We start from the raw sequence: 21,237 nt of genomic DNA, 5'->3' as shown, positions 1-21,237 counted from the left end.
AAGCTGTCAATAGGCTGCAGCGCCTCAGGTCCCACGCTGTACCCACTGAGCACTTTAAACACTTAAAAGGGATGAAGTATAGTCAATAAATGTGGCTACAGAAAGATGTAGGAGTAACAAGTCACGGTCCCTTAGCCCTACCCCTGGGGCATGGAATATTATCATCCTAAGGGACACCTTTGCCTACTGTGGTGGTTTAAATAGGAGTGGCCATGAGAGGCTCAAATATTTGATCTTTAGGGAGTGGCACTACTGGGGAGGAATTAGCAGGTGTGCCCTTGGAGTAGGTGTGGCTTTGGTGGAGGAAGTGTGTCACTGGGGGTGGGTTTTGGTGTTTCAGAAGCACAAGCCAGGCCCAGTGACTCTCTCTTCTTGCTGTCTGGAGATCTGGAGGTAGAACTCTCAACTTCTCCAGCACCATGATGTCTGCTTGAGCGCTGTCATGCTTCCTGCCAAGCTGCCCTCATCCTGGCTCCCAGGGCTCACCTTTCTCCCAGTCTCATATACTCCCTGTGTTCAACAGTAAGACTCAAGCCCCACCCTTATTCCAAAACCTTCTTAACAATTGGGTCAGAGCCGATCTCATCCTTCTCTATGCCTCCTTCATGTACTCTTGCCTTAACTCATTAGGATATAAACTCCAACTGGTTTCATTTTCTACCTACGGCTTTCAACGCCTTTGAACCAGTCCCACCCATTTTCCTGAGTGAGAGCTTCCACCGGGGCTATGGTAGCTCAAGTCCATAAGTGCTGAATTTCTTCATTCTTAAAACACTTTCTAAGACTCAGCTATGCTCTCTTTAAAACATCAACCTCATATTTAATTCATAGCTCCCCTCTCCGCCCACAGTAGGCTCTACTAGTCCACACTGTTAGACTGGAAGAGCAGGGGAAGGGGAACATCTTCTGGACCTGAGACTCAGCCTCTCTTTTCTTTGCACATTTTTTTCTAGTGTTGGTCCAATTAAAAAAGAGAAACAGAAAAAAAAATCTCTTTTTTGCTCTGCTGGTAGGAAGGTCCAGTTTTTTTTTTTTTTTCCATGTCCAGGTCCTAACTGCTGATCTGGCTTGATTTCTTAGACCTGAGCAGGTAGGGGATGAATGCTTCATGACTCAAGTCTACAGACCCTGAGATAACATGTCACATCACACTTACTCCTGGTAACACTTATTGTCCTGCATTGGCCAGAAGTCTGCATGATGTACATTCTTCGTGTTCTTATAGTATGTAGGGTCTGTTAACCCAAAGATCCTGCCTTGCTACATCTGGATCCTTTGTCTCCTTGCCTCAAGTCATACCAGCCATATTTCTCCTGACACTCCATCCTTACTGGCATTTGCTGTCAAGACAACATTAAGTCACCACCTGCATGTGAACACTGTGGAACATTTCAAGAAGTTTATAGTGATTGTCTTAGAGTCCTCTTCTTGGCTCTGATGGGACAGATACTCTCTTCACTTAGGGAGGTTACCAGAGGAGAAAGACCATTGCACTCCATAGAAAACATACTTTTCACTAAGCCTTCTATATTAACTTGGGAAGGGAGATTTACAGGCATGGTAATCTAGACTGGCATTGCTGTGGCCCTCTCTGGGATAAGTTAGGTACTTAGGCAGTTGTCAGAACAGTAGGAAACATGACATTAAGCACCCAATTTTCTCTTTAGTTTCTAGAATTGTGAAACCCCAGACTTCTGCTTTCATTGACTGGGCACTCTTGACAATAGGTTTGCTCAAAAAGATGTTTGCTAACAGTAGGAAAACCTTTTGTAAGCCTAGAAAATCTAGCTTCTATTTCACTGATGTTGGCCACAGGATTGGATGAGCTGGCCTCCACAGTCTGTTATGTTTAAGTATGTACTTCAAAACTTTCAAAATGACATCCTATCACCATCTCTGACCTTGAAGATGGTAGAGCATTATAGCAAGTTTATACATCATGCTCTTAGAGGTCCTCTTGGCTCTGGTGTGGGGGGAAAGAACACATTTAATAATTTAAGTTAGCAATGGAGTAATCAATTTTATATCATACATTGTCTCCAACTGGCAACCCTACCATGACACTGTGCACACAACAGATAAGAACTAGATTTTTTTACTTATGTGGGACATAAGGAGAGTGCATGGACCTCTTTGCTCTGGCAATCTGTGCTAGCTGCTGCTGCTACATAATGAGGGAGTGGTAAGCTGTTGTGGTTAGGAAAGAGGCACCCTTGCTTTGCTGCACAGGGCTGCACCTGCAAAATGCTTGGTTGTGACTGTCAAAAGCTGAAATGATCCTGACTTGACATTCAGATTTCTTTTGTCAGGGAAATAAATATCTATACAATTGCATGTCAGGCTTTTTTTATGTTGGAAAGCTGATTTTGGAGCTGAGGAAATAACTCAGTCAATAAAATACTTTCCATAATAGTGTGAGGACTGAAGTTTGGATGCCCAGAGTGAGTGTGGTAAGCTATCTGCAATCCCAGTGGTAACAGTTGGAGACAGGGGACCTCTGGGGCAAGCTGGCTGTCCAGACTAGCCAAATCATGAGCTCTGAGTTCAGAGAGATGCTGCTTCAGTAAATAAGATGGAGGGAAACTGAGGAAAATACCTTACTTCAACCTCTGGCTTCAACACACACTTGTACACACACATACATGTGCTTATACACACCCATGCATATATGTATATTCTTATATACATGTTGTATAACACACACACAGAGTTGATTGATTTTTTTTACAGGATAGATACAGGAAGAATTAGATAAGGCAAAAATAAAATATCAATTCCTAATAAATGTTTTGATTAAATTTTTATTACTAGTTTTGAAATTCATAAGGATTGCTGTTGTTTTTACAAGAGGAAAAACAAATTCTCAAGTAAAAGAAAAAAATGACTTTAAGTGAAAGTCAATGATTATGTTAATAAATACTCAGTATATGTCAATTTTTTAATTCCAATTGTCCATAGATCATAAATGTTAACATTCTATCAGTTGAAACCATTACCATTCACTTAACTATAGTTGCTCAGAACAAAGGGCTTTACCCACAAAAACCCCAGACATTGACCATAAGAAGTCTTTTACTCTCATGTTTCACATGCATGCATATATGTGGTACATATGTGTATTCATGTTCTTTGCATGTATATGTGTACACATGTATGTAGGTGCACATGCACAGGTATATGCAAGCATGGAAGCCCAAGGTTGATATCAGGAATCATCTTCAATTGCTCTCTTACCTTATTTATTGAGGCAGGGTCTCCCAGTCAAACCCAGAGCTAGCTGATAATGGTCTTGCTAGCAACTTACTCTAGCGATCCCCATCTCTGTCTTCTGAGGCTAAAATTCCAGATGAGTAGCCACACAGACCTGGCATTTATGTGGGTTTCTGAGGATCTTGACCCAGTCTCACATTTGTGTGGCCAGGGCTTAAGCAGGGAGCAATCTCCCTAGCCTACCCATCTGTTGTGGGATAATACTTTTGTACACTGGTTTAATGAAATGCTGATTGTCCAGTAGCCAGGCAGGAAGTATAGGCAGGGTGAGCAGACTAGGAGAATTCTGGGAAGAGGAAGGGCTGAGTCAGGAGTTGCCAGCCAGACACAGAGGAAGCAAGATGACAAGGTAGAACTGAGAAAAGTTAACAAGCCACGTGGCTAAACATAAATAAGAATTATGGGTTAGTTTAAGTGTAAGAGCTAGTCAGCAATAAGCTTGAACTATTGGCCGAGCAATTATAATTAATATAAGCTTCTGAGGGATTATTTTATAAGCAGGCCATGGAACTGCGGGGGCCTGGCAGGATTGGAGAAACCTTCCAACTACACCCATCAGATGCTTTCTAACTTTAAATTGATATATCAAAAATGTCAAATTCAGTGCTTTACTTTTAGCAACCCACAAAAGAGACATTATCATCACCTACCATTTTACTGGTGAAAGGCTTGTCAGCATTAGTGAATATAAGTGGTGCTCTGGCTCCAGGCTCAAAGCCAACTGTCCTAATGGACAACCCAGATCAGAATATCTAAGGGAAATCCAGTGCCAGCATGATGGGCTTGTCTGCCATTTCTCACCACTTCCACCCATCCTTGCAGTTCAAGCCACCTCATCCTCATGACCATGACCACAATGTCTCTCTGACTAGTCTCTTGACTTGCACTGGTACCATCCACCAAGAAACTCAAATGGTCTGCATAACCTGTTAAAACACACTGCTGCTCAGCCCTAGACTATACAATGGCTCTGTTTCATCCATATTGAAATCCAGTGTTGTCATGATGGACCCAGGGACCATGATGTGGCTTTTGGCTTCTCTCCCCATGCTTGGCCCATTCCAGTGTCAGTTTATACCTAACTATTCTTTGGACACAGTGAACTCACGGGGACATTTACACTCTCTGTTTCCTCTGCCTGAACGTATCTTCTTCCAGATGTTCAAGAGTTTACTCATTCAATTTCTTCTAATCTGTGGTCAAATATTATTCAAAAAAATGTTCCCAATATTTGTCAGTTGTACATCTAACTAGTGTCTGGAGTATATAAATAACTTAAAAAAAACAACATCAAGAAAACAATCAAATTAAAAATAGGCTCTGGAATATAAAAGAAAGTTCTCACGAGAAGATATGGCCAAATAAATACTTAAAAAGGTGTTCAACATCCTTAGCCATTAGGCAAATGCAGCTTAAAACTATTTTAAGATTCCATTTCACCCCAGTTGAAATGGCCTTAGTCAGGAATTAAAATGATAGGAAATTCTGGCAAGTATGTAGCAAAGAGAACACTTTCACATTGTTGGTGGAAGTATAAATAGATGCAGGTACTTTGGAAATAAGTCTGGAGCAATCTCAGAAAACTAGAAATAAAGCCACTCCTGGGAATATACTCAAAGGACTTTATATAATCCTGAAGAGGTACTCCTCTATCCATGGTTATTGCTGATCTATTTACAACATATAGGAAATGGAATCGTCATAGATGACTATAAACTGATAAATGAATAATGAAAATGTGGTACATATACACACTGGACTACTACCTTGCTGTAAAGGAAAATAAAAACATGATATGTGCAGGTAAATGGATAGAAATGGGGAAAAAATTATACTGACTGACGTCATACAGGCCCTGAAAAATAAACACCATATGTTCCCTCTCAAATGTAGTGTAGCTGGAGTTTTCTCCAGTTCCACTCAGACCCAAGTAAACACAACGAGACTTATATTACTTATAAACTGTATGGCTGTGGCAGGCTTCTTGCTAGGTAGTTCTTACATCTTAAATTAGCCCATTTCTATTAATCTATAAGTTGCCATGTGGCTTGTGCCTTACTGGTACTTTACATTATACTTCTCATGCCAGTGGCGGCTGGTAGCATATCGCCATGTCCCCTGACTCAGACTTCCACTTCCCAGAATTCTCCTCTCTGCTTATACCACCCATACTATACTTCCTGCCTGGCTACTGGCCAATCAGTGTTTTATTTATCAATCAATCATAGCAACACATTTTCACAACATACAGAAAGACAGCCACAGCAATGTAGATTCTAGCTTTGAATCTTTTGTGTGTTTTTATCTGGAGTACAAGTGGGAGCCAGGAAATCAGAATAGGGCCTGTGGTAGTGGATGCATTAAGGAAAGGGGGCAGTAGGAGATAAGTAAAATGGAAGTCTAGAGAGAATATTGGGGACAGGAAGGTCTGACTGGTGGAATGGTGGAGATGGAGAAACAAGGGAACAGGGGAAGAGTTAGCCAAAATTTTTCTGAAAAAACTGTATGGGAATATATGATCTTACAATACAAGTAACAATTATAATAAGAAAGGATGATAGAACCATGTTATGAGAGAATAGGGGAGATCCTGGAGCTAAAGGTATAAGTGGGGGTGGGGTGAAGGGCAGAGAGATAGGGGAAGGGAGGGGGTAAAGGGCAGGTTAACCAAAATCAAGGATGTTTGAAGAAGTTTTATGAAGACTCACTAGTTTGTACGTTAATAAAAATATAATTAAAAAGGAGTTTGTACCCCGAGTGGATGAACAATGCTCTTCCCAGAAGACATGGGTTATTAAATGAAATTCTCAGTGCTAAGTGTGGGCTACCTATATATGAGTTATTGATCAGGAAGTCCCCAGAAGCATCCTCTCCAAAAAATTATATTGCTATTGCTCTTGGCTTCCCAGTAGATGGTAAGATTCTGTTGCTATACACATTACACATTTTGGTTATGGGGCACAGAGAAATCAATCTTGAATTGATAAACTCTCTCCTGATGGCTAGCTTTCATAGTGCTGGAAGGTGCTATGCAGGCTGCTTGGATAGAAAAGACATCAATGGTCTTATACAGTGCTGGCCCCTACATGTTACGTTATTGACCTATGAGGCAAGACACACTCATATGGGGCAATAATAGCAAGATTAGTTATAGAGGTAACCAGTCATTCTCTTGATGAGATTTGAGGCCTGCCCCATAGGAAGGAATTACAGTCTGGCACTGTAAACATGGTTAAAACCCATGGTTAAGGAGGTCATAGATCCTGGGGTTGGGGGAGATCTACTGTCATTGTTTTTGTGAAATAGTCACATTGTCAAACTTCCCACTAAACATTTGTGCTTATACCTACAGACTGGGGCTTCTTTCAACTTTGGCCATAGATATTTCTTTCTGAAGTAGGCAACAGTTAAGGCAGAGATTAATAACTGCTCAAAGGCTGAGAATAAGTGACCGAGATATCTGTATCAACTCACCTCCCACCAAGACCCTAGAGCATCATGGAAGAGTGGGTAGAAAGAGTGTAAAAACTGGATGATGCTGGGGATGTTGTGAAAGGCCATCTTCTGGACATGATATAGTTGTTGTAACATGAACTAACTTTAGCAGTGGTTACCTGCACAAGGCATGCACACAATCAAGCCAGTTAAAAATTCCAGCCTGGATGGGAGATGATCTACCATGGCTACATCCTTCACTAAGAAGTTACTGGCAGATGATGGATACTGGAGTGGGGGAGGAGTCAATTTTCTTTGGGTAGTAGCCACTGGTAGGTTGTCCGTTCCCTGGTGGGTGACCCCACAGCCATAAAATATGGACAATACTAACTAAATTTAGTGGCTTAAAAATAGTAAAAATTAAAAAAAAAACTTAAAGGATGACATGGACTTGGGAAAGAGCTGTATTGGGGGGAGTTCTGGGAATAACTGGAAGGGATGGGCTGGGATACAATCAAGATACATAGTATACACGTGTGGAATTTCAAAGAGTAAGTAAAAACTATTGTTTAAAACATTTCTGTACATCTTCTGTGCTTCTCCTATGACCTTCCATCTTCCGCACCATTTATCTTCATAACAAGTGATGCCTCCTGATATGCTAAGCACTTACTTGCTTGATTTTCTCTCTCCCTATTCTAATTTCTAAGCTTTCAAAGGCAAAGGCTCTGTTTTTGTTCACTGCCTTATCATCAGTACCCAGAACAACAGTACCTGGCACAGAGCTAGTGCCCGAGGAGGATTTGTTAATGAATCAGCTCTCTTGAACCCACTGGCCTTAGTAGTCAGGAATTTATATTCTACTCTGCAGAATTCCTACTCTATTTGGAACAACCACAAGAAAGTAGAAAAAGAGTTCTCACAGCAAGAACATAGTCTGCCCTCTGCCTCCTGCTACACGGTGATTGGAATTAAGCCTGAGATTCTGGTTAAGTGCTGTCCATCAGTGGCTTCCCATTCACATAATTGTGCTTTCTTTGGCCCAGAGATGAATGGAGCCACCTTGGTTTCTCTTTCTCAGAGCTGAGATAAAGGCTACAGAACAAATACTGAGCCTTCATTTCCTATTTAGGGTCAACTCCACGCTACAAACTCAACTTTAATTTTAATAAAATTCTCCCATGTTCTAAGTGAAGACAACACTTCATCTTCTGAGGAAAAAAATATGTACTGGTTAGAGGAGACTTGTTACCAAGAAAATAGTTTCTAATCCTGTGGCAGTGGAAGAACAAAAATGAAATGACAAAAAAAAAAAAAAAAAATCCAAATAAGAGAAGCTCCCTATTTTCATAAAAATAACTTCTGTTCTGAAATCAAATCAGTAGTCTTTGCATGGCTAAGCGTGGAGACTTGTCTCTGTACTACGAAACATATGTCGGTGTACTGCTTGGCTGGTTTCCCATCTTGAAATGATGCCTGGATTCTCAGTCTAGTTCTCCTTCCCCATCTTGCAAAGTGCATGCAAAGAGAGAATCCTGGGCTAAGAATCTCAGGTATTGAAAGCAGTACAGCTGCTAACACTTTTTTTTTGTTGCATGAATTATGCTAATTTTAATCCAAGGGACCCCCTCCCCCTTCTTCCAAGCTCAAAGGAAATTTAACTTTCAGACAATATTGGTTCACTTGCAGCTCCTTCCTTCATAATGTTGGGCCATAGAGTTGAGCCAAAGTCCTGGGTCATATGTTCCCAAGCACCAAGGACCACAGAGGAGCTCTTTCTTAATGCTGCTGATTTGAAAAACCACAGAGCGTATTCATAGATGTTGGGAGAGAATGAGAACTCATAGCTTGGGAGCCAGTCTCTCTCCTAGCCCAGGACCATGCTCTCTGGGATTGTACAGAGGGCTGAGGGCTTCAGAAAGCATGGCTTACAGGACTCGCAGGTTCTTTGCTAGACCCCCAAAAGGTAGAATCTCAGTGTGATCTGTGTGTAAAATGTCTCTCAAATCTCACTCCACACTAAGCTTAGGTGTTTGGAAAAATAAAAACAAAACTAAACAAAAAAACATAGGAATCATACTACTTGCTTGAAACGTCTTGCACTGGTGACTCTGAATGGTGTCACCTTACCAGTCTCAGAGTAACTCAACCCTTAGATTCATCTTAGAAGAAAATGCAGATCCCTAGGGGCTGGAACTAGTGGACCTGGAACTGGGATCTCAAGTGGCCTCAGGGACTGGCAGGAACTCAGTCTCCCAGGAAGCTGAAGTCATTGAGAGAAGGACAGAGTGGCTAGGTGTGCACACAGAAGCTTCAGTCAGTTCCGTTGAATGTAGGGTTCTGGTCAACACTAACAGTGTATTGTAACAAAGTGAGTTTTAGAATTTTGATATCACATTCTAGAGTTAGTAACTACAAACCTATAATCCTTGTTTATCAAAATATACAATGTGCCCAAAGTATAGTTCGTCAGCTGATTCTCTGTGACTCAATGTGTCATTGTTCAGGGAATACAGCTTGGTAAACCACTTTGCTTTTATTACCCTGATTTGTAAAGGATTAATTGATAACTCTATTTTATGAATGCCTATTCTTAGCAGAAGACCAACAATAACAAAGGCTCTAGCAGTCTGTGCACAATCATTCCCCCAGGACCCTACACATTGCTGCACTCTCTCTTTCGAAACAAGAAGGAATGGACAGCAAATGTTTTTTGGAGGACATTTGTATTCTTTAGTGTCAGCACAGGACATGGTCCGAGCATCCTTAATGCCTCTCTCTGCTCGGCGTGCTTAGTCTTCTTTTCTCTTGTAACACATGTAATTTTGAGAGTCACCTTAGATTCTTTTCTGGAACAAGCTGGATATACATTAATGTAACAGAAACTAGGTGCAACTATTAGGGTCTACCTAGTCAGTAGAATAATTTGGTCGCCAGGAAGGACCGGCCATGCTATTCAGCAGCCATGGTCAACAGCAAAGAGGATTTCTGTCTTTGAAGGGAAGAAGGACACTCATGGATGTGATGAGGGAAGATCTGATAGAGAACTGAGTCTGAGTTGGAAGCCAGGGGGGTTGTATTCTATTCTAGTAGATAATTATAGTAGATAATTATTGCTACTTTCCATGTATTGTTTCATGCAATCTTCAAAACAACCCGAAACCCCAAAGAGGTGTTGCTAGATCCACTTTAAGGCCCTGTTATCAAAGACAAAACTGATTAAATAGGTACAGTGGTTCCCTTCTGCAACATGCTCTCACCAAACCATTAACCCTTTCTGCCACACAGAAATGTGTTAAATTCATGTGCACACATATATACATTTGATCTTCATAGTGGACTAAATATATATATATATGTATATGTATATATATATGATGAATAATTATCAAAACCACTCAAAAATGTTATCCTTATGAGCGAAGTGTAAATCTGACTGTGACAATTTGAAGATGCACTTATTTCTTTCTTGGGAATAATAGCCTGAGCTGACAGAAATAAAAACAAACACACAAAATCCCCACACAGTGACTGATCCTTCTATCAGCCTGTAGCTTCTGGAATGAGCTCTGAAATCTTCATCACATGTTCTCTGCATCACTGTGACCTCTGGTCCTGCCTCCATCTTGCCTCGTGGGTATTGTAGTGATGCCAACACTGAGAGGCTGGATAGTCCACTGTCTCACACCAATGGGGGAAAACAAAACCCTGTCTGGAAATGCCATGTGCCACTGTTAGATATCTGAAGTCACCCGCATAAGCATATGTGCTGGTCAGTCTGAGAGACAGTATAAGCCAGAAGGAGCCTGAAGTGAGCCGTGAAAGCAAAAGCCCAATGCTGCAGATGACAGTGTGTCACTTAGTTCTGGAGTTTGCCCTGGTTCCCATGATTAATGATGGACATAAGTCTACTGAAGATACCTTTCAGGCTTTTCTCAGGCCAGATGATAACGCTAATTAAATTTGTTCGAATCTTTGACTTAAATGTTTACACAAGGCAATCAGCATAAAGTAAAATTGTGTTTGCCAAGTGTTATTTATATAGTGTAATAACCAGAAAATCCTGTTGCTGAGGTATTTCCATCTCAAAACAAAGGTAGACCCAGCTGGGAGGCTGAGCAGGAATAATCAACCAGCAAAATTATAGATGACCATTTTTGAATGTTTATATTTCTAAAACTAATTGTTAAAATAAGACCAAATACTGTGATTAGTATTATCACCACAGGACAGTACTGCTTTCCTGCTAAGGAATGAGACTGAAGGATGCTTACTGAACTCACCACATTTGCTTCCCTAGTGGCCACCAACGACTTACAATCAGGCTGATTCATTAGTGGGGTGAGCATGCATCTCCAGTTCCTTTGTTTTTCCTTTCTACTGTCAACAGTAATCAACATCATTTTAGTCCTATTAAGCATAAGGAATATATTTTTGGTTAGACAACAGATTCCATTGATAATAATTTAGAATACATCAAGAGTAGGTCTTACTCCCTCTTCTATTCTCGGGGTACTACCTGAGTGACCCCAGGTATCTTTTGTACTCTAAATATATTGCCTTTCTGCCCTGATAGAGAAACTTCTAACAGGCTAAAAATGTGTAGTTACGTAGCCATGGGAAGGACTCTATAGTAAAGCTCATCAATTTCTATTTTAGAATGACTTCTGCCATGATTACATTCTATCCCACGCTTTGCCTTCTAGCTCTGGTTTGCAGGGCGGCAGCACAATTGATCAGCAGCAGGACCCTAAGGAGTCATTTTGCTCATTTCTCCCTTATTCAGGCCTTGTGTTATTTGGTTACAAGAGACTAACTTCTAAAACAAGCTTCAATTTTAGCTCTCCATTCCTCTAATTTCTAAGTTTGCCTCTTATCTCATTTGGATTTGTGGTCCACTAATATTTCTCGCCAAGCAAGAGGCAATCTGGTACTTTTTGGTCCCGTTCCAAGAGAAGAGATGGAGACTTAAGTGGTTTGGCATCAAGAGTCTGATCTTCAAACTCTATTATTCCAGATAGTGATAGGCTACTAACTGGTCTCTTGAAGGTGATGGAAAGAACCAAGAACTACCTCTGTGGATGAGTGTTCTAGTTTCATTCTATTGCTATGATACAACACCCTGACCAACAGGAGCTTGTGGAGGAAAGAGTTTACTTCATCTTACACTTCCAGGTCACAGTCCATCCCTGGAGGAAGTCAAGGCCAGAATCCAAAGCAAGACCCTCAAGCAGAAACCATGCAGGAATGTTGCTTGCTGCCTTAGTCTCTGGTTCGTTCCCAGGCAGGTGTTAGCTAGCGTTTAGATCATTTGTCCAGGTGAAACCCATAATGGGGTGCCCCCCAAAAACCCTTATCAATTAACAACCAAGACAGCCTCTCACAGACATTCCCATAGGCTAACCTGATCTGGGCAAATTCTCAAATGAGGCTCCTTAGATAACTCTAGGCTGTGTCAAATTGACAATCAAAGCTAACAAGGATGGCCTGTAAGGCAGAACTTCACAGAGGAAACTACGTCAGGCTTAAGACATCAGAAAATTTCTGTCAGAATATGTCAGGGTTTGATTAATAAGAAGAAAAGCTCCTTTGTGATGAAAATAAAATAACCTAGTGCCTTTAAATGAATAATATAAAGGCTCAGAAGAAGATTTTCACATCCTGGCAAGAAACTCCTTCCCTCCTCCACAGCATGGCTCTGACAGCTCTAATGAAGCGGGAGCAGCATGGGTATAATGGAAGGGTGAGGTGGTTCCGTTACATGAGGTGCACAGAGCCCTGTGGATTCGTGCGCCGGGAGAGTCACTGTTGTTATGCATTCCTAGGGCCCTAAGTGAACAGGGCCCCACGGATGCATGGCATCAGGAGGAAGAGTGACCGCTGGCATGCATTCCCAGGACCCCAAGTGCTAGGAATGAGTTAGAATATCATACATCGTTGATTACATCCAGGAGATGGGCAGGCAGATACATTTCCTGGGCTTGGAACATTCTAATGATGGTTTGATTCAGCTTGGTCTTTATGGCTATCATACTGTTTTTTCTGTTAATACTGCCTCGATTTTAGTGAGGGAATAAAGGAGGTGCACCAAATTCCAGCAACAGATGCCCCAATGGTAATTATCAAGGCCCAAACTAAACTTTATCATACCAGGTTTACACAGTATAAATGGGAGTTTTAATTTCTGACTCAGGCTGAATTTCCCCTTCACTCTGGAACTTAAATGATCCCACTGCTAGTTTGCTGTCTTGCCTCCCTTCAACAAGTCTTACATTCCAGAGAATGTGATTGGGAAATGGTGCTTGTTCCTACAGGGTCCCTTTAGCTCTGCTCTCTTACATACATGTTCACACGTTATGAGGCAGGCTGTATGATGATGGGCTGTGAAGAACATCTCTGCCCTAGTCACCGAGCCTGTGAATCTATTTCCCTCTCTGATAAAGGGACTTTATAGGCAAAATGAAGTGAGAGGTCTTGAGATGGGAAGGTTAAGCTGGGTTGCCAAGATTGGCCTGCTGGTACCAGAGAAATTCTTATAAGAGTGAAGAGGGACAGAGTTAGAAAAAGATGTAAAGACAGAAGCAGAAGTTGGAGCGATATACTTGAAGAGGGAGGTAGGATTCACAGGCCAAGGGATGAAGGTGACTTCTAGAAGATAGAGGAGGGAAGGGAATGGTCTCTGTACTGAAGCTTGCAGAAGGAACACAACCCTGCTGACTTTTGTGTTTGGATTTCTCACTTCCATGTGAAAGAAAACATACACGGTGTTTCAAAGCACTAGATTTGTGGTAACTTATTGCAATAGAAAACTTATATGCATGAAATTTCAATTTGCTTTTTTAAGCATCGATTTGTTTGGTGTGCATGTGTATGCATGCATTCCTGTGTGTGTGTGTGTGTGTGTGTGTGTGTGTGTGTGTGTGTGTGTGTGTGTGTGTCTATGCAAAACAGTGGACTTGAGGAGGTTGGAAGATGACTTCTGTCTTTCCTGTCACCATGTGGGTCCTGGGGATCAAACACAGGCCATCAGGCATGATGGCAAGTACATTTACCCTCTGTGCCATCTCAGTGGCTCTAGCTTTGCTTAATGGCCCTTGTATCTCTTTTTAATTCATCTGTTGTTCTAAAACAGGACCAGAGAAGGTTCCACTGAAGCTTTCAGGAAATATCTGACACAAAATCAAATGTCTAGACAATGTTCACCTGCTTTTTTGTTTAAGGAGTTATCCTGAGACTTCATGAATAGATTGGGCCTTCTGATTTTCAACGGGACTACTTCCAGAAAAATTGTATTTGAATAGAGGCAAAACATAATGATCCATGAAATTTTTGAGTGACTAGCTATGTGGTTGGATACACATTCCTCAACTCCCTCACTGTATTCGGATCTCATAATAGTTTATTTTTTCCTCTTTAAAATGGAACAAATATATTTTGCGTCACAACGGAGGCCCTCCAGAATAAGACCACTAAGATTTCTCCTGAGCACTACCAGTTTTGTAAGTAAATACAGACACTAGTACGAAGAAATGCCTGTGCATACATGGCTGGGAAATGGAATATTTGTGGGTCAGGAGGTCTGGTTGCATGAAAGGCCCCAGAGGGACACTGGTTCTTGAGACAAGGGGGAAGCAGCATTCATTAAAGCCACGCTACTTCTGCAGTTGACTTTTATAATGAGCTTGTTGTAGCCTCAGTCCACAGATATTAAAATTAAAAAAAAATCCAAGAACATGAAAAACTTGATTTAAAATGGAAATTAAGTAAAAAAAAGCTGGGTTCTTACCACAATGTGCTTCACAGGAGCCTTTCTTACAACAGAGCCTGGAGAAACCACACGGGCTTTCCAGTAGATGCTAGCTCATCACAGAGGGCTGAGTCCCTTCTGCGACGTAGTCCTGAGAGACGTTAATTGCCAATATAGCAACATTTTCTTGATGATTAACACTATTCATATGTGGCCGCCTTTATAGCTACTTGGCTAAAATATGCTCTCTGTAGAATACCTAAGAAAGTAAAATAATCATATTACAAACTTAGTTTTTCTATCTAGATACTCAACTGTCATTGAAATTTCAGTATGAAAACCCTTCCTATTTCTTTTTTCTGAGAAACTTCAATGGGCACCATAACCTTTAGAGTTCATGATCTCATAAAGTCTTCAGTTAGTCAGAGCACAATTAGATCCCATTAGGCTAGAAAGTTAGAGTATTTTTGAGTGCTCCATACTACATTTTCAAATACTAGCTAAAATGCTATTTTCTCCTCTTTCAAATAATAACCCTGGTCAAAAAATGAAAGCAAAGTTCCAGAGAAGTTTCTGGATCGGATAATCTTGTGATGCCAGGTCCAGATGTATCCAACACTGAATGACGTAAAGGGGAGGTAGTCATCATGGGAAAAGTTTAAACCAGAGATGCAATCACAGTTGGGAATTATAAAATGAAATCTAGGAGGAATGGGAAAGGCTAGAACCATTCCGGAAATTAGGAGGCTGAGTTGTGGTAATGGTTTTCAAGTACCGGAACCCTCATGAGGCAGGAAATTACTGCTAGCTCATTTTCCTTTCAGTGGAGAACAGACAGAGAAGATTCCAGTGCAGCATTAAAGAGCTGAGTACATTGTCAGCAGGGCTGTTGTGTAACCATGAAGTATACCGGCTCCTGGATGGTCCAATAGTGGAACACTCAGGACACCTGAGCAGGTGCAAGGACCAAGATGGAAAAGTCCCTCTTCCCAGCTGTCTACAGGAGGTTAATCCTCTGTGCACCTCTGTGAGAATCCCTTGTTTTCTTACCCCTCAGCTTTTTGTCTTCGTTTTCCTCCCTGATCTGACTGCGGGGTCCAGACAAGAGAGACAAAAAGTACTCACCCCTCACCTCCCAGGACTTAAAAGCTTAATGAATGATTCTGGTTCTTAAGATGACAAGCCAAACTTTTCGTGGCTGCTGTGAAAGGAGATTACACAAGATTTCTTCAAAGGCCTTATAAGTAGTTGCTGCATGGAGCAAATTGGAAAAGCAGGACAGATTTCTCACGAGGGCTGGACCAGATGGCCCATGCAAGTCCTCTCTGGCTGTCGATTCCAACAAATAAAAATTACTGCTGGGCTTCTGGTTTGGTTTCCAATCTGCGTACCAGAAGATTAACCTGTGAAGATGTTTAAATGTATTTTAATTCTCATTTTCAGGGCCCAAGTTTTTTTTAAAGCAGTCTTGAATAGCACAGAAGGTGTCTGTCTCCAGAGGCCAGATGAGTACTTCTGCCTAGCACTGATGTGTGGCCCCATCTGTTCACCTGCCCATGGGTTGGTGAATCTCTTTCTGAGGCATCAGTAGTTTAGATACCGTAATAGTATGCACACTATCATCTGGAGTTTACTTATGTCTGGCTTTAGGACATGCAACAGCGTAGGGTTGCTGTGGAGACCCTGTGAGATCCTTTACTTCGTTCTCATGCTGAAAAATGGACCAAGCCTCCCTGTTCTTGGAGTCAGGAGGCTTGAGTTTGGCCTTGATCGCCCCCTTGATTTCCTGGGTAACTCTGACTGAGGAAGTGGTGTTTTGTATAAAGCAATGTCACTCCTCAAGCTGGTCCCTGAGGCACCCTTAGTAATGCCCCTTGACAAATCAATGCCCCTTAAGTCATACTATAATAATAGCTCTCAATATTGAAATTATCAGATGTATACTCACATTCACCATAAATTGGCCTCAACATTCTATTTCTAATTCTGGAGAGTGGAAAATCGTTGACAAAAGTATTTCTTACATAAGAAACATGATAGCCTCTGATATTAAATAATTTCTTTATTGTGTCTAATTAGTATTTGTCTCAATGGCTTTGAAAGTCTCTAAAGTATTTACTTATAAATGTGAGGAGGTGAGAGAAGCCATTTCCAAGAATCAGGTCTCTCCCTCTACTGTGGGTACTAGGTGAACTCAGTTGTCAGGCTTGGATTAGATCATCTTGCTGACCCAGCTTTGGAATTCTTCATGGACACCAGTGAACCAATGTTTATGAATTCTATTATTCTTGTTAAGGTATTTTTTCTCACTTTTCAGTAGTTTCAAGACATACTCAATGAAGCCAAGTCTCCTCTGTTTTGATTGAATTTCTTTGCCCAAATCTCATATTACCCATTTATTAATCTATCAAAGAAGGATGGTTAATTTGATGAAGTGAGTTTGAAACATCAAAGTGAAACCCGGGAGTTTGATTTTTTCTTTTGAATCTGATGAGATCCTTTTCTCCTCTCAGAACATTTATCCAAATTACCATGAATTGACAAGTTAGAAGAAATGAAAGACAGAAAAGTTTCTTTAATATGATGACACTTTGAAGGAGAGTTATCCAGTGAACTGGAGACACAAGGCTCCATGTGGAGCAACCACATTCAAGACTATGGAAGGAAGTGAGATGGTTCTGGAAACTGTGGATCAGTTCCTGCCCATACACTTGTGCTCAATCCTGGGCAGCAGCACACAGATACATAGTCCCCATGCCCACCCCCACACTCTCAGAGCCATGGAACTGGGACAACATTTGCTGACAACATCCTGTGGTCCCCCTTTCCCTCCCACCAGCTTCTCACCATCCCATGGACGCCAGACTCCTGACTGCTGCCTTGCAGAGGTGGAATAAACTCTCTGAGACTGACTCAGCGACTACTTTTTAGGAAGTTTCCTCCACCTCTCCATTCTCACCATTTGGCTTTGAGGCAGAGAGGAAAGCCCACACCCATGGGCGTCAGTGCAAATCATAATGGCATTCACCAAATTTTTTCTAATTAAAAATTTGGCATTTTAAATAACCAGGCTATTCCCTTCTCTGGACTAAAGTCAAATATCTCCATCTGAAACATAACTACAGATCTGGCTCTTCCCTTATATCTTTTCAGCCCACCCTTTCCTCCCACCACTTTCCCCACATGAACGAACACACACACACACACACACACACACACACACACACACACACACACACACACACACTCTGTGCCTTTTATGTAATCAGTTGATAAGATTGATCTTTTCTTTGAATTGCTTTGATTTAAAATCCACCCACTATTTGTGGGAGGTACAGGGCCATGGATGCAATGTGTGCTTTAAAGATGCAGAAGGTACAGGGACATGGATGCAATGTGTGCTTTAAAGATGCAGAGGATGCAATGTGTGCTTTAAAGATGCAGAAGGTACAGGGACATGGATGCAATGTGTGCTTTAAAGACGCGACTCTGAGGAGTGGTACAGAAGAGCATCTGGGATAGGGTCTGTGTCTTTTCTGTGCACTTCTGATTTTGCTAAGATCAAGAGTGTTATGAAATTCAACACACATACTCTTATTTCAGACCTAAACTCTTAGATCTTGGAAGAACAACTGCCAGGCGTAATTGCTACTTAATTGAACTGAGAGCAGACACTGCTTCACAACTCCTTGGTGGACCCCCCATTACTGATGTCCACCCTATGTCTTGATGTCCTCCTCTACATTTCCGTGATGCAGAAACCTGATCCCCTCTGTGGCTACAAAATTCTCTCTCCCCACTTCTCTGAGAAAAATTCTCCAAGGGGAAAGAAAGGCCATCCTAAAAGATAACATTTTGTATGTTTCCAATTACATAATATTCTCAAAAGAATGAAATTACAGATATGTCACAGATTGGTGACAACTGAGTACTAGTAACTAGAGAGGAACAGACAGATGTGGCTTTAAAGGAACAGTACGAGGAGGCCTCGTGACTGGGAAAATGCTCCGATTCTTTACTCTGGTGAAACCACGTAGACAAATCCAAATGAACACACGCATGACTGGTGAAATCTGAGTCAATTCTCTTTACAAATCAGTTCTCAAGTTTTGAAACCATGGTATCATTATGCTGCCACTGGACATTTAGTGGGCCATGGAAATTGCTTGCATGCTTAAAAAAATTCCTGCACACTATAATTATTTTTATAAGTTTAATGGTAAAATGCAGCTTGCTAAAAACAGGAAAATTTGAAGTTTTTAAATGGGATTTAAAGATTACTTCTCAGATATGTAATGTTAACTTTAAAGTATTGTAAAGCCTATGGCCAGCTCCACACTCACTAACTGAAAAGCATGCTTTATATAACGACACAGCACAAGGTCATATTGTCATGGTTCAAATACATTTTTCTTAATAAAATTGAGTTTAGCAATGCTTAAATTATAGAACTAAATAATTTCAGAACAAGAAGAGGGGGTTGATAAATACAAATATGTTTTTATATAGTGATAGAAGGCCCAAACCATGTCAAACATTAACAGCTGCAGCATTCTAAAAAGTTCCCCTAAAACAGAAAAGCCAGTAAGGAAACCTGGTTTAACTTCTAATGGATTAATTAGCTCCAGGGGGTCGGGGGAGGATGAAAAGTTCACCTGTGTGGGTACGTCTGCCCTTTGGAGAGCCATCATATTATATGCTTGCAGTTTCCACCCAGCTATTGTGCAGTGGTGAATGCAGACCAAAAACATAGAAAACTAAAACAAAGTAACTATCATGCATTACGAAAGCATAGAACAGTCTTAGATACAGATAGCCCCAGAGTAAACATTAGGAAGAGCCTTGTTCTTCTGATAACAGCAACATTTGAACAGCAGTGTGTTCTAGTAGATTATTTTTTCCATAGTAAGCCTTGAAAAAAAATATCCAGTTTGATAGAAGATTCTTACACGGTCGTGGTGAGAATCTAATTACATTGCAAAATTTAGATTTGTACAAATATATCCATAGTTTCTGAGTCCCCGGTTTCATGAGCTTTTGACCTATGGTTGATATTCCTAGGCTAAGAATTGAGACTTTAAAGTCACAGCCATTGTAGAAGCAGAAGGAAGCCCACTTACTCTTCAAGGTCATGAGCAGGCCCTAACCTGCCAGGGAGCACCCGGGCCCTACAGCAAGGCTGAACCTGAAAGGGTGGGACTGTGAAGTGCATGGGAGATCTGGGCAGTTACATGCCCCGAGATGAAATCACTCGATACAGGGCGAAAGCAGAGTCCACAGCCTCAGAACAGACAGGAACGGCACCCTAGTGTGTAGCCCTATGAGAGTGTGTCACAGCAGAAAACTCCAACATCTACCTGCTGGTTTCCTTTGGATGGGGCCTTTTCCCAACTTGAAGCTTGTTCCTAAGTCATGTTTGGCTTCAGCGTTTAAATACCCAGTTCTTGTATAGAATAGGTGTGCAATAAGTTATTATTAGCTAGATGAATGCTTCACTACACAAAATTTCTGAGGAAAACTATAAACAAGCTCCTTGGATTGTTTTCAAAGCTCTAACATGGAAACCATCTTCAAGAATAAGAATATCGTTCTGATCACAATTAATCACTAACTTACGGTCCTGGTTTCACAGGTGGTTCTCCAGACAAACCAGTCACCTTCCCTTTTGCACAAAATCATTCACTATCCATTCTTAACAACCACTCCATGTACTTGCATTGTATTCTAGATGAAACAATGTAACAAAAACATAATTCAGGCAATAAAAATATTCCTACTATTTTGGGGAAACAGTAATTGCCCTACTCCTCCATAACCTAAGAAAGCTTGGGATGCATATGACATTATCTCATAATCTTTCTCAAAAATGTCACTCGGAGTAGAGTTTGAAGGAGGGAAGTCGGATTCACACACACATAAACCACCTGTCATAGACGGAGCGGTTCTGAATGAGAAGAGGACTGGAAAGGGGGCATTTTGTTTAGTTACCACAAACTCAAGAGTGCTGAAGAACCCAGACGACTGTCGACTGTCGGTGAAGAGCTGTGCTTAGCTGCAAGTGATAAAAGACGACGTGTGCATGCTGCCAATACTGGGAGTGAGACCGTTACAGTCCAATCTGAGTTCAACTCTGTTGACAGCAAAACCTTAATGGAGCTCCTGACTCCAAACCCAGGAAGATAAAACTGTTCCATGACCAACACCTGCAACACAATGCACAGCTTCCTGTGGCTACACAGTAGGGGCATGGCTTTTTAATTTTTGCCTTACAGGAAGACCGTTTATTGTTCTGCCAAACACCACAGATCACAACTGGAGACCCCTCAACCTGGAGTGCCTGGTTCTTGGGCTCTGTCCTGGTGGCATCAGTTTCAACGCTGGCTCAGTAGCACCCACTGTGCATAGGACCAAGGCTGCGTGCGTGCCACAGCGGCTGCAATGAAAATGCCAAAGCCCCAGAGACTGCCGTCTCATTTGGGGACGTCATTGTGGGGTCCCCCGAGCATTCGGAATGCAGGGGAAAGCAGAGGGCTCATGATATGGACACTTCAGAGGAATGGATCACAGTCAGGTGCTTTATGGCTTGTCCTCATCCTGCAGTTGTGGCCCAGAGCTTCAGCTACGGGTAGCTTCCTCCCATCCCCACTCAAAGCTTGTCCTTCTCAGTGACTTGGAAACATCAGAACAAGATTTGCTCGTGCCATGGAAGGGTTCCCTTAACTCTGCAGATAAACTTTCACCAAGGGCAACTTTTATAGAGAAGTTTAAATGCTTACTTCACACAG

General features: G+C 41.5%; 1 protein-coding gene across 2 annotated transcripts in view; it reads right to left on the bottom strand.

Moving 5' to 3' along the window:
- Kcnab1 (potassium voltage-gated channel subfamily A regulatory beta subunit 1) overlaps positions 1-21,237 on the bottom strand; it is a 368,345-nt gene that overhangs the window by 222,532 nt on the left and 124,576 nt on the right. The gene's annotated exons all lie outside the window — the stretch shown is intronic.

This window comes from Peromyscus maniculatus, chromosome 6, assembly GCF_049852395.1.
Source record: "Peromyscus maniculatus bairdii isolate BWxNUB_F1_BW_parent chromosome 6, HU_Pman_BW_mat_3.1, whole genome shotgun sequence".
Taxonomy (NCBI): domain Eukaryota; kingdom Metazoa; phylum Chordata; class Mammalia; order Rodentia; family Cricetidae; genus Peromyscus; species Peromyscus maniculatus.
The sequence above is the reverse complement of the archived record's forward strand: the minus strand, read 5'-3'. Positions and strand labels throughout refer to the sequence as shown.